We start from the raw sequence: 13,690 nt of genomic DNA, 5'->3' as shown, positions 1-13,690 counted from the left end.
CTTCACTTTTTCCCACATTTTGTTACGTTACAGCTATCACGTTTCAGGAGAAGACCCAGATGCAGACAGTGTCGAAGTAACAAAAGTAATTACAAAAACAGGGGGCAGGCAAACGACAGGTCAAGGGCAGGCAGAGGTCAGTAATCCAGATCAGAGTCCAAAGGTACAGAACGGCAGGCAGTCTCGGGGCGAAAAGGGCGAAAGACCCGTGGCAGAGCAGAGAAGGGTGTTGCGGGCGTATTCAACCCACATTAGTTGCTGGCTCCAGGTGGTGGGGTTAGCGAGACCAGGCAGTGCAGAGTCGTCTCCAGGTCTTGATTAGCTAGCTCCAACTGGCCGTTGGCCTGAGGGTGGAAACTGGAGGACAGGCTGGCCGACAACCTAATGAGTGTGCAGAACGCCTTCCAGAACCGGGACGAGAACTGAGGACCCCGTTTCAGAGACCATGTCCACTTGGGAGTCCATGGATCCGGAAGACGTGCTGCACCATGAGCTGGGCCGTCTCTTTGGCGGAGGGTAGCTTGGGGAGAGGAATGAAGGGTGCGACTTTGGAAAACCGGTCCACAACTGTCAGGATGGCGGTGTTGCTGTAAGACGGGGGAAGAGCCATGACAAAGTCCAGGGATATGTGAGACCAGGGACGGTGAGGAACAGGCAGAGGTTGGAGGAGACCAGCCGGAGCTTGTCGAGGAGTCTTGTTCTGTGCACAGATCATGCAGGCGGCGACGAACGTGGAGACGTCAGGAACCATGGTAGGCCACCAAAAGCATTGTCGCACAAAGGCCAGGGTCCGACGGGAGCCTGGGTGGCAGGCAAGCCTGGAGGAGTGGGCCCACTCCAGGACCGAGAAGCGGACAGCGCAGGAACAAACATCTGGTTATTTGGGAAACCGGGGTGGCCGGGGAGGCCGCACTGCTATTAGCTGGGTTACTGAGTGGCTGGGAGGTTACCGTCGTGGTAGGCTGCCTAACAGACAACCCGCGAAATTGCTCCAGAAATGTGTTAAACGCTCGGTCATGGCATTCGGCCAAGGTCTGGAACCCTTCCTTGAGACCACGAAGCAACTCCTCGTGCCTTCCAATGGTGACTCCTTGGGAGGAGATGGTGTTGCGAAGCTGGTCCGAGTCTGCTGGGTCAGTCATGGCCAGTTTGTACTATCATGTTTCAGGAGAAGACCCAGATGCAGACAGTGTCGAAGTAACAAAAGTTATTACAAAAACAGGGGGCAGGCAAATGACAGGTCAGGGGCAGGCAGAGGTCAGTAATCCAGATCAGAGTACAAAAGGTAGAGACCGGCAGGGAGTCTCGCGGTCAGGGCAGGCAGAGGTCAATAATCCAGGGTGGTGTGACAAGGTACAGAATGGCAGGCAGGCTCAGGGTCAGCGCAGGCAGAATTGTCAAAACCGGGAAAACAGGAATTTGAAAAAGACAGGAGCAAGGGGAAAAACGCTGGTAGGCTTGACGAAACAAAACAAACTGGCAACAGACAAACATGGAACACAGGAATAAATACACTGGGGATAATGGGGAAGATGGGCGACAACTGGAGGGGGTTGGAGACAATCACAAAGACAGGTGAAACAGATCAGCGTGTGACAACAGCCTTATTCTAAAATTGATTAAATAGTTTTCAATCTAGACACAATACCTTATAATGACAAAGCAAAAACTGGAATAACCCCCCCCCCCCCCCCCCCCGGGATTAACACATTTACATAAGTATTCAGACCCTTTACTCAATACTTTGTTCAAGCACATTTGGCATCGATTACAGCCTGAGTCTACAAGCTTGGCACACCTGTATTTGGGGAGTTTCTCCCATTCTTCTCTGCAGATCTTCTCAAGCTCTGTCAGGTTGGATGGGGAGCATCGCTGCATAGCTATTTTCAGGTCTCTCCAGAGATGTTCGGACGTGTTCAAGTCTGGGCTCTGGCTGGGCTACTCAAGGACATTCAAAAACTTGTCCCGAAGCCACTCCTGCATTGTCTTGGCTGTGTGCTTAGTGTCGTTGTCCTGTTGGAAGGTGAACCTTCACCCTAGTCTGAGGTCCTGAGCGCGCTGGAGCAGATTTTCATCAAGGATCTCTTTGCTCCGTTCATCTTTCCCTTGATCCTGACTAGTCTCCCAGTCCCTGCCGCTGAAAAACATCCCCACAACATGATGCTGCCACCACCATGCTTCACCGTAGGGATGGTATTGGCCAGGTGATGAGCAGTGCCTGGTTTCTTCCAGACGTGACGCTTGGCATTCAGGCCAAAGAGTTCAATCTTGGTTTCATCAGACCAGAGAATCTTGTTTCTCATGGTCTGAGAGTCCTTTAGGTGCCTTTTACTGAGGAGTGGCTTCCGTCTGGCCACTCTACCATAAAGGCCTGATTGGTGCAGTGCTGCAGACATGGTTATCCTTCTGTAAGGTTCTCCCATCTCCACATAGGAACTCTGGACCTCTGTCAGAGTAACCATCGGGTTCTTGGTCACCTCCCTGACCAAGGCCTTTCTCCCCCGATTGCTCAATTTGGCCAGGCGGCCAGCTCTAGGAAGAGTCTTGGTGGTTCCAAACTTCTTCCATTTAAGAATGATGGAGGCCACTATCTTCTTGGGGTCCTTCAATGCTGCAGACATTTTTTGGTACTCTTCCCCAGATCTGTGCCTCGACACAATCCTGTCTCAGATGCCTACGGACAATTCCTTCGACCTCATGGCTTGGTTTTTTCTCTGACATGCACTGTCAACTGTGGGACCTTTTATAGACAGGTGTGTGCCTTTCCAAATCATGTCCAATCAATTGAATTTACCACAGGCGGACTCCAATCAAGTTGTAGAAACATCTCAAGGATGGTCAATGGAAACAGGATGCACCTGAGCTCAATTTTGAGTCTCATAGCAAAGGGTATGAATACTTATGTAAATAAGGTATTTCTGTAGATTTTTTAAAATATATGTGCAAAAATGTCTAAAAACCTGTTTTCGCTTATTTTTGTTATGGGGTATTGTGTGTAGATTAGATTGATGAGAAAAAAAATTATTTCATCTATTTTAGAATAAGGCTGTAACGTAACAAAATGTGGACAAAGTGAAGGGGTCTGAATACTTTCTGACTGCACTTTATGTTACGTTTTGTATTCATTTGTGGATGTCCATCACACTTTTCATGTGATATTCTATGAATTCCAATTCGTATTATATGTTACAAATTTGTAAAACGTACTATATACAGTTGAAGTCGGAAGTTTACAAACACTTAGGTTGGAGTCATTAAAACTTGTTTTTCAACCACTCCACAAATGTCTTGTTAACAAACTATAGTTTTGGCAAGTCGATTAGGACATCTACTTTGTGCATGACACAATACATTTTTCCAACTATTGTTTACAGACTGATTATTTCACTTATAATTCACTGTATCACAATTCCAGTGGGTCAGAAGTTTACATACACTAAGATGACTGTGCCTTTAAACAGCTTGGAAAATTCCAGAAAAGGATGTCATGGCTTTACAAGCTTCTGATAGGCTAATGGACATCATTGGAGTCAATTGGAGGTGTACCTGTGGATGTATTTCAAGGCCTACCTTCAAACTCAGCGCCACTTTGCTTGACATCATGGGAAAATCAAAAGAAGAACACCATCCCAACCGTGAAGCACAGGGGTGGCAGCATCATGCTGTGGGGGTGCTTTGCTGCAGGAAGGACTGGTGCACTTCACAAAATAGATGGCATCATGAGGACGGAAATGTATGTAGATATATTGAAGCAACATCTCAAAACATCAGTCAGGAAGTTAAAGCTTGGTCGCAAATGGGTCTTCCAAATGGACAATGACCCCAAGCACACTTCCAAAGTTGTGGCAAAATGGCTTAAGGACAACAAAGTCAAGGTATTGGAGTGGCCATCACAAAGCACTGACCTCAATCCTATAGAAAATGTGTGGGCAGAACTGAAAAAGCGTGTGCGAGCAAGGAGGCCTTCAAAACTGACTCAGTTACACCAGCTCTGGAATGGGCCAAAATTCACCCAACTTATTGTGGGAAGCTTGTGGAAGGCTACCCGGAACGTTTGACCCAAGTTAAACAATTTAAAGGCAGTGCTACCAAATACTTATTGAGTGTATGTAAACTTCTGACCCACTGGGAATGTGATGAAAGAAATAAAAGCTGAAATAAATCATTCTCTCTACTATTATTCTAACATTTCACATTCTTAAAATAAAGTGGTGATCCTAACTGACCTAAGACAGGGAATTTTATTAGGATTAAATGTCAGGAATTGTGAAAAACTGAGTTTACATTTATTTTGCTAAGGTGTAAACTTCCAACTTCAACTGTATTACACATTTGCAAAATGTATGATATGTTATGAATTTTAGATAGGTGGCTAATGCTAGCTAGCTCGCTAATGTTAGCTAGGCTAGGGGTTAAGGTTAGGGGTTCGGGTTAAGGTTAGGGTTAAGTTTAGGAGTTAGGCTAAATTAAGATTAGGGTTAGGGGAAGGGATAGCTTAAAGGGTAAGTCGTTTTTGCCTTAAGTAACCATCTGTCTTATGTAACCATACCAAATGTAACATATCATACTAAATGGAGTGTCTCGGATTTACGTACAGAATAATATGAAATGCTCTGAGAACAGACTGGGCAGATTCCAACTGATCTTGGTTTGCTCAGTGTTATCGTAAAACGTCATCGACATTTGAAACTCTCATGTGACTCCTAAAAACCTGCTTCTTCCTCTCCTGTTTCTACAATTGATAGATTTTATTTTTTACAATGAGATGGAGAGTGACTAGACAGTGATGTCATAAATCACAATATTACAGTTTCTGATGGCTCTACGTAGGTAGGTCTATTCTTATAGTTTATGTTCATCCCAGATAAATCACATGGGGTGTCTATCAGGACAGCGATTACTCACCTCGTATTGGAAAAATATTTTTTCTTCAACGAGTCGGATGCGAAGGATATTCTACAGACACCTGACAAGGCCCAAATCCCTGTCATTCGCATGAGAAAGAGTTGGAGATATCATGGACGTAGGTCGGGGTGCCTTGTAAGGATCTGACGGCGAGCGAGTAATCTGCCTCTGCCATCAGTCCTATTAGCCAACGTACAATCATTGGAAAACAAAATAGAAGACCTACGATAACGGATATCCTACCTACAGGACATTCAAAACTGTAATATCTTATGTTTCACCGAGCAGCTGGCGGGATATACGCTACATCGGCAGGATAGAACGGCTGACTTGGTTAAGACAAGGGGTGGCGGTCTGTGTATATTTGTAAACAACAGCTGGTGCACAAAATCTAATATTAAGGAAGTCTCGATGGTTTTGCTCCCTTGAGGTAGAGTATCTAATGACAACCTGTAGACCACACCATTTACCAAGAGAGTTTTCATCAATATTTTTCGTAGCTGTCTATTTACCACCACAAACCGATGCTGGCACTAAGACTGCACTCATGAGCTGTATATGGCCATAAGCAAACAGGAAAACGTACACACCCCAACCCGAAGCCATAGATTACAGGCAACATCAGCACTGAGCTAAAGGGTAGAGCTGCCACTTTCAAGGAGAGGGACTCTAACCCGGACATTTATAAGAAATCCCGCTATGCCCTCCGACGAACCATCAAACAGGCAAAACGTCAATACAGGACTAAGATTGAATCGTGCTACACCGGCTCCGACGCTCGTCGGATGTGGCAGGGCTTGCAAACTATAACAGACTACAAAGGGAAGCACAGCCGAGAGCTGCCCAGTGACACGAGCCTACCAGACGAGTTAAATCACTTCTATGCTCGCTTCGAGGCAAGCAACACTGAAGCATGCATGAGAGCATCAGCTGTTCCGGATGACTATGTGATCACGTTCTCCGTAGCCGATGTGAGTAAGACTTTTAAGCAGGTCGACATTCACAGGGCCACAGGGCCAGACGGATTACCAGGATGCGTACTCCGAGCATGCGCTGACCAACTGGCAAGTGTCTTCACTGACATTTTCAAAATGTCTGTAATACCAACATGCTAAACCGTGTGGTTTCATAGGATTCAGTGCCCTGGACGGTTTTCACAGAAGAATGCTGTACCAAGTTAGCTAGCTGAATAAACTAAGTTAGTCTATTCCTAGAAAACATTGAACTGCTGGAGTTTACAACAATTATAGTTTCTGAGGTAGAAGTTGGGAGAGTTATATTTGGGTGTTTCAGTGAAACGTAAGTGAGGGAGGCCCCGCTCTCTCGCTTTCCCAGATGTTTAGTTCACTTCATTCTGATCTCCTTTGCATTATTGTAGCCATTTTCTGTAGCCTGACAATTATGTGTCTGTCTATCCCTGTTCTCTCCTCACCGCACTGGCTATACAAACGCCTCACACCGCTTGGCTGCTGCCACTCTAACCTGGTGGTCCCTGCACGCACGACCCACGTGGAGTTCCAGGTGTCCTGCAGCCTCTGGAACTGCCGTTCTGCGGCCAACAAGGCAGAGTTAATCTCAGCCTATGCTACCCTCCAGTCCCTCGACTTCTTGGCGCTGACGGAAACATGGATTACCACAGAAAACACTGCTACTCCTACTGCTCTCTCCTCGTCTGACCATGTGTTCTCGCATACCCCGAGAGCATCTGGTCAGCGGGGTGGTGGCACAGGAATCCTCATCTCTCCCAAGTGGACATTCTCTCTTTCTCCCCTGACCCATCTGTCTATCTCCTCATTTGGATTCCATGCTGTCACAGTCACTAGCCCATTCAAGCTTAACATCCTTATCATTTATCACCCTCCAGGTTCCCTTGGAGAGTTCATCAATGAGCTTGACGCCTTGATAAGTTCCTTTCCTGAGGATGGCTCACCCCTCACAGTTCTGGGTGATTTTAACCTCCCTACGTCTACCTTTGACTCATTTCTCTCTGCCTCCTTCTTTCCACTCCTCTCCTCTTTTGACCTCACCCTCTCACCGTCCCCCCTTACTCACAAGGCAGGCTATACGCTTGACCTCATCTTTACTAGATGCTGTTCTTCTACTAATCTCACTGCAACCCTCCAAGTCTCCGACCACTACTTTGTATCCTTTTCTCTCTCGCGCTCCTCCAACACTACTCACTCTACCCCTACTCAGATGGTAATGCGCCGTAGCAAACCTTCGCTCTCTCTCCCGCTACTCTCTCCTCTTCCATCCTATCATCTCTTCCCTCTGCTCAATCCTTCTCCCTCCAATCTCCTGATTCTGCCTCCTCAACCCTCCTCTCCTCCCTTTCTGCATCCTTTAACTCTCTATGTCCCCTATCCTCCCGACCGGCTCGGTCCTCCCCTCCTGCTCGGTCCTCCCCTCCTGCTCCGTGGCTTGATGACTCATTGCGAGCTCACAGAACAGGGCTCCGGGCAGCCGAGCGGAAATGGAGGAAAACTAGACTCCCTGCGCACCTGGCATCTTTTCACTCCCTCCTCTCTACATTTTCTTCCTCTGTTTCTGCTGCTAAAGCCACTTTCTACCACGCTAAATTCCAAGCATCTGCCTCTAACCCTAGGAAGCTCTTTGCCACCTTCTCCTCCCTGCTGAATCCTCCCCCCCCCCCCCCCCCCTCCCTCTCTGTGGATGACTTCGTCAACCATTTTGAAAAGAAGGTTGACGACATCCAATCCTTGTTTGTTAAGTCAAATGACACCGCTGGTCCTGCTCACACTGCCCTACCCTATGCTTTGACTTCTTTCTCCCCTCTCTCTCCAGATGAAATCTTGCGACTTGTGGCGGCCGGCCGCCCAACAACCTGCCCGCTTGACCCTATCCCCTCCTCTCCTTCTCCCTTACCTCACCTCGCTCATCAACTCATCCTTGACCGCTGGCTATGTCCCTTCCGTCTTCAAGAGAGTGAGAGTTGCACCCCGACTCAAAAAACCAGTATCCCTTCTTTCTTTTCTCTCCAAAACTCTTGAGCGTGCCGTCTTTAGCCAACTCTCTTGCTATCTCTCTCAGAATGACCTTCTTGATCCAAACCAGTCAGGTTTCAAGACTGGTCATTCAACTGAGACTGCTCTTCTCTGTGTCACGGAGGCTCTCAGCACTGCTAAAGCTAACTCTCTCTCCTCTCGTCCTTCTAGACCTATCTGCTGCCTTTGATACTGTGAACCATCAGATCCTCCTCTCCACCCTCTCCGAGTTGGGCATCTCCGGCGCGGCTCACTCTTGGATTGCGTCCTACCTGACAGGTCGCTCCTACCAGGTGGCGTGGCGAGAATCTGTCTCCGCACCACGTGCTCTCACCACTTGTGTCCCCCAGGGCTCAGTTCTAGGCCCTCTCCTATTCTCGCTATACACCAAGTCACTTGGCTCTGTCATATCCTCACATGGCCTCTCCTATCATTGCTACGCAGACGACACACCTCCGTACCTTCAGGCTCTGATCAGTCCCTACACCCAAACGAGGGCATTGCATTCATCCACCTCTGGCCTGCTGGCTCCCCTACCTCTGCGGAAGCACAGTTCCCACTCAGCCCAGTCAAAACTGTTCGCTGCTCTGGCACCCCAATGGTGGAACAAGCTCCCTCACGACGCCAGAACAGCGGAGTCACTCACCACCTTCCAGAGACACTTAAAACCCCACCTCTTTAAGGAATACCTGGGATAGGATAAAGTAATCGTTCTACCCCCCCTTACCCCACCACCCAAAAAAATAATAAAAACAATTGTAAAGTGGTTGTCCCACTGGCTATCATAAGGTGAATGCACCAATTTGTATGTCGCTCTGGATAAGAGTGTCTGCTAAATTACGAAAATGTAAAATGTAATGTAAACCACCATAGTCCCTGTGCCCAAGAACACTAAGATAACCTGCCTAAATGACTACCGACCCGTAGCACTCACGTCTGTAGCCATGAAGTGCTTTGAAAGGCTGGTCATGGCTCACATCAACACCATTGTCCCATAAACCCTAGACCCATTCAATTTGCATACCGCCCCAACAGACCCACAGATGATGCAATCTCTATTGCACTCCACACTGCCCTTTCCCACCTGGACAAGAGGAACAGCTACATGAGAATGCTATTCATTGACTACAGCACAGCGTTCAACACCATAGTGCCCTCAAAGCTCATTACTAAGCTAAGGACCCTGGGATAAACACGTCCCTCTCCAACTGGATCCTGGACTTCCTGACGGGCCGCCCCCAGGTGGTAAGGGTAGGTAACAACACATCTGCCACTCTGATCCTCAACACAGGGGCCCCTCAGGGGTGCGTGCTCAGTCCCCTCCTGTACTCCCTGTTCACACATGACTGCATGGCCAGGCACGACTCCAACACAAGCATGAAGTTTGCCGACGACACAACAGTGGTAGGACTGATCACCGACAACAATGAGACAGCCTATAGGGAGGAGGTCAGAGACCTGTCCGGGTGGTGCCAGGATAACGTGTGGTGCCAGGATAACAACCTCTCCCTCAACGTGATCAAGACAAAGGAGATGATTGTGGACTACAGGAAAAAAAGAGGACTGAGTACGCCCCATTCTCATCAAAGGGGCTGTAGTGGAACAGGTTGAGAGCTTCAAGTTCCTTAGTGTCCACATCACCAACAAACACACCAAGACAGTCATGAAGAGGGCACGACAAAGCCTATTCCCCCTCAGGAGACTGAAAAGATTTGGCATGGGTCCTCAGATCTTCAAAAAGTTATACAGCTGCACCATCAAGAGCATCCTGACTGGTTGCATCACTACCTGGTATGGTAACTGCTCGGCCTTCGACCGCAAGGCACTACAGAGGGTAGTGCGTACGGCCAGTACATCACCGGGGCCAAGCTTCCTGCCAACCAGGACCTCTATACCAGCCGTTGTCAGAGGAAGGCCCTAAAAATTGTCAAAGACTCCAGCCACCCTAATCATAGACTGTTCTCTCTGCTACCGCACGACAAGCGGTACCGGAGCGCCAAGTCTAGGTCCAAAAGGCTTCTTAACAGCTTCTATCCCCAAGCCATAATGGCTACCCATACTATTTGCATTGTCCCCCACCCCTTCCCACTCTTTTGTGCTGTTGCTACTCTCTGTTTATTATTTACATTTTAGTAGACACTCTTATCCAGAGCGACTTACAGTTAGTGAGTGCATACATTATTTTTGTATTTTTCATACTGCCCCCCCCGTGGGAAACGAACCCACAACCCTGGCGTTACAAACACCATGCTCTACCATCATCCCTGCTGGCCATTCCCTCCCCTACCCTGGACCAATTGTGCGCCACCCCATGGGTCTCTCTGTCACGGCCGGCTACGACAGAGCCTGGATTCGAACCAGGATCTCTAGTGGCACAGCCTTAGACCACTGCGCCACTCGGGAGTGTATTATCTATGCATAGTCACTTTAACTCTACCCACATGTAAATATTATCTCAATTACCTCGACTAACCTGTGCCCCCGCACATTGACTCTCTACCAGTACCCCCTCTATATAACCTCCCTACTGTTATTTTATTTTACTGCTGCTCTTTAATTATTAGTTATTTAAATGTTTTACTTAACACTTATTTTTCTTAAAACTTCATTGTTGGTTAAGGGCTTGGAAGTAAGCATTTCACTTTAAGGTCTGTTGTATTCGGCGCATGTGGCAAAGAAAATTTGATTTGATCTTCTTTTAATACAAACCCCTATTGTGATCTGCAATGTCTGGACGGAGGCCAGTGAATGATGAGAAACAGTTGGCTCCAATGTTTGACTCCAGGATACTTTACTGTAGGCGTATTCTTCCTTGTACCATTCTAGACCAATGTGGTTTTGTAGTGAGAAAACAAGTCATACAGTATCACTCTCCTCAACGACTCTCACGACTCATTCTTACATAACATTTTTCAAATAAAAATAATATTATATATTTGAGTGTAAATTTACAGGGGCGGATTGGCCATCTGGCAATTCTGGCAAATGGCAGATCAGCTGGACTATTTTTTGTTGTTGAGTGGGGCCGTCGAAATTCATACACACACACACAAAAAAAGAAAATAAAGAAAGAGATGACATGGCTGGTGGCCCAATGCGCAATTTCTTTGTTATTCTAATTTATAATGAGCCTTTGGTTAATCAGTGGGTAACGGCCGGCCCCCCTGCCAAGATGGGCTGGCACGGTTTTCTGATAGACTGAGATGAGGTCACGTAACTCACATTCAAAGTCAAACGTGGCATTAGCAAAGAGACCTGCTCCAACTCTGTCATTAATTAGACCATATCTGTCACGTCTCCTCCCATTGCTCCCCTCTGGCGCTCTGATTCGCCGGTCTACTGTGCCACCGGTCTGAGCGCACCACCTCGGCAACACCAGAATGGAAACCCAATGCACCCTAATAACCTCCAGCGCACCTGCACCTCATCATCACTCCTATTTAGCCCTGGTCTGTTCCTTATGATGTTGTGTGTGATTGTTTAGCTTTGTGTCGTGTAAAATCTTTGTTATTTCTCTTTGTCATTGTTTAAGTAAACCTTGACCTTGTTAATTCCTGCGTCTGTGTCCTGCCTCTTCGTGTACTCGTCACAATATCATGGATCTTAAAAAACGAAAAGGGTACCTAATTATGGTAGTAAGGTATACATTCTACATTGTCACCTCACTTTTTTTTTACCATGATTTGGTCAAACAGTAAATTGCATTATCCTCATGATTCCTGTATTGAAAGTGTCTGCCCTGCCCCTGTGCTTGTTTTGCTGGGTCCTGCTTCAGTATTGAGCGAGCTACTCTCCTCTCCCCCCATGCGCTCGAGAGAAAAATGCGTTCAGATTTGGAAAGTTTGTCACCTTGTCAATGTCGACGAAAGGAGTGTCTCAGCTTTCTGTATGATTTTTACTTCTCAATTTTCAGCTCAATAGCAACTATTTTACAACCGAAATATTTGATATGGCTTTGAGATATGGAGAGTTGCGCGCGAAGTGTGCCCCAGCCATTGCGAGGGCATAGGCCTACAACTGCATGTTTTTTAAAGGACATTGAATTTACTGTTGGATCACGAATACATGGCTACTAGCAGTGGGTATTATGCTTAGAGTTAGAAATGTAGATAATGTGTTTTGAGTTTCCACTTCTTCAGGTGTTGAACCCCAAATTAATTAGCCTAAGATATTAGTTAGTCAACCCGGCTTTCCATTGACATTTTTGTCAAGCAATTATTATTTTAGCAAACAATTATTGTGGTTCATTCTATATTCTCTCTAACATCCTTGTGGGTCAATTAGTAAGAGCATAGCGCTAGCAACACCAGAGTTGTGGGTTCGATTCACACTGGGGTCACATACGAAAATGTGTGGAGTCACTTTGGATAAAAGCGCCTTCTACATAAATGGCATATATTAGAGTACTGTGTTGCCCAATGCAATTTAAGTAAAGCAGTGTCAACCCCCGCCCCAATCAAAAAGACTCCAGCAACTTCATTTGGATGTTTGCTGTAATGGGGATGCCTTTGTTACATACAGTTATAGCTGTGCACAAATTACCTCATCATTGTCTACATTTGAACGTTGTTCTTTTAGGGTGTGAACTGGTGTGGACACATTTAACACAGTTATTTCAACAATACTGGTTATGCATCTTGTTGACATTCATCCAATGACACACTGACTGTGTTAGAGAGGATCAAAACAGTAATGTATCATGGGTAATTGTGATCAGTCAGTCAGCCTGTACTGTCGGTTGCAATGTCGAACAAGCCCATTGACTTGCATTACACATCCTCACTGCAGAAACACTTCTCATGAAATCAAGTGACATAGTTAGAGAAAAGGATTCCTGCAAACATAAGCAGGAAACAAGTTAAGGACAAACCTGTTTTATAGTTCCCCTGAATTATGAATGTGTGTACTATCTTGTCATCTTTTTGGCTAACCACATTGGAACATTCTAAACTTTTAAGAAAATATATTTAAGGCAGAACAGGTTTAAGCAAATTATAGTATATAGTTTTCAGGAAGGTGTGTACCTGGGCGGCAGGTAGCTTAGTGGTTAAGAGCGTTGTGCCAGTAACCGAAAGGTTGTTGGTTCTAATCCCCGAGCCAACTAGGTGAAAAATCTGTCGATGTGCCCTTGAGCAAGGCACTTAACCCTAATTGCTCCTGTAAGTCACTCTGGATAAGAGCGTCTGCTAAATGACGTAAATGTACCGATGGACAGGAGGCAAACTAAGGGAAAGGGCAGCCACCTGAACCCCGCAAAGAGCAGTCTACGCAAACAGTTAATCTAAGAAAAATGGCTTTAATGTTTTGTTTGCTCTCCAGCCATATGTTGTAGGTCGATAAGTGATAATGCATTGATTTATCTTATTATGAAGTAATATTTTATGCCTAATTAACCATGACCACTGATCTGACCAATGACCCCTGAAATGCTGATACTGCACTCTGCCTTTGTATGACATTAAATAACTATATGTTCAATGCAAAAGCTAAGTGCACTATTGCAATGTAGAGAACATTATGCCATAATCCAGTCCGTGTATTCATACTGTGGGATTCCAGTTTCATGTTTTACAGTAGCCGGACAGTGGGAGTGTTATGCCATGTGAACCATGTAATGCCAGCAGACTTCTGAGTAAAGTTAAACTAAAGTACACAAACGCCCCGACCTCAGTTCTTATAAACATAAGCAATCTAAACAGCGGGACGTTACAACTATCTTAAATCGAAATGTGTTTAACCAACTTTCTTGGCTGTCTCGTGGTTTGTGTGAGAGTGTGTCA

General features: G+C 46.3%; 1 pseudogene across 1 annotated transcript in view; it reads left to right on the top strand.

The window, feature by feature from the left end:
• Window positions 1-575: 575 nt before the first annotated feature.
• LOC311103209 (general transcription factor IIF subunit 1-like) overlaps window positions 576-13,690 on the top strand; it is a 35,923-nt pseudogene continuing 22,808 nt past the window's right edge. The window contains exon 1 of the transcript in view: window positions 576-589. The product of the transcript in view is annotated as a general transcription factor IIF subunit 1-like (transcript). The remainder of the gene's footprint in view (window positions 590-13,690) is intronic.

The sequence above is a fragment of the Coregonus lavaretus genome (assembly GCF_964263955.1).
Source record: "Coregonus lavaretus genome assembly, chromosome: 28".
NCBI lineage: Eukaryota > Metazoa > Chordata > Actinopteri > Salmoniformes > Salmonidae > Coregonus > Coregonus lavaretus.
The sequence above is the reverse complement of the archived record's forward strand: the minus strand, read 5'-3'. Positions and strand labels throughout refer to the sequence as shown.